Source organism: Arachis ipaensis, chromosome B5, assembly GCF_059453495.1.
Source record: "Arachis ipaensis isolate K30076 ecotype BB chromosome B5, ASM5945349v1, whole genome shotgun sequence".
Classification (NCBI taxonomy): domain Eukaryota; kingdom Viridiplantae; phylum Streptophyta; class Magnoliopsida; order Fabales; family Fabaceae; genus Arachis; species Arachis ipaensis.
In genome coordinates this window covers 69,582,096-69,582,902 of record NC_142440.1, presented here as the reverse complement: position 1 = coordinate 69,582,902, position 807 = coordinate 69,582,096, and the positions used below count along the sequence as shown (strand labels likewise).

At 41.5% G+C, this 807-nt stretch overlaps 1 non-coding gene across 1 annotated transcript; it reads right to left on the bottom strand.

The window, feature by feature from the left end:
- Window positions 1–300: 300 nt before the first annotated feature.
- LOC148564551 (small nucleolar RNA R71) lies at window positions 301–408 on the bottom strand. The gene has a single exon (XR_015884456.1). It is a non-coding gene; the product is annotated as a small nucleolar RNA R71 (small nucleolar RNA).
- Window positions 409–807: the final 399 nt, after the last annotated feature.

Genomic DNA, 807 nt, shown 5'->3' with positions numbered 1-807 from the left:
ATTAGAGCAAACAATTTTGAGCTGAAACCTCAATTAGTTTCTCTGATGCAACAGAACTGCAAGTTTCATGGACTTCCATCTGAAGATCCTTTTCAGTTTTTAACTGAGTTCTTGCAGATCTGTGATACTGTTAAGACCAATGGGGTTGACCCCGAGGTCTACAGGCTTATGCTTTTCCCGTTTGCTGTAAGAGATAGAGCTAGAGTGTGGTTAGACTCTCAACCCAAAGATAGCCTGAACTCTTGGGATAAGCTGGTCACGGCTTTCTTAGCCAAGTTCTTTTCTCCTCAAAAGCTGAGTAAGCTTAGAGTGGATGTTCAAACCTTCAGACAGAAAGAAGGTGAATCCCTCTATGAAGCTTGGGAGAGATATAAGCAACTGACCAAAAAGTGTCCTTCTGACATGCTTTCAGAATGGACCATCCTGGATATATTCTATGATGGTCTGTCTGAATTAGCTAAGATGTCATTGGATACTTCTGTAGGTGGATCCATTCACCTAAAGAAAACACCTGCAGAAGCTCAAGAACTCATTGACATGGTTGCTAATAAGCAGTTCATGTACACTTCTGAGAGGAATCCTGTGAGTAATGGGACGCCTCAAAAGAAGGGAGTTCTTGAAATTGATACTCTGAATGCCATATTGGCTCAGAATAAAATATTGACACAGCAAGTCAATATGATTTCTCAGAGTCTGAATGGAATGCAAGCTGCATCCAACAGTACTCAAGAGGCATCTTCTGAAGAAGAAGCTTATGATCCTGAGAACCCTGCAATAGCAGAGGTGAATTACATGGGTGAACCCTAT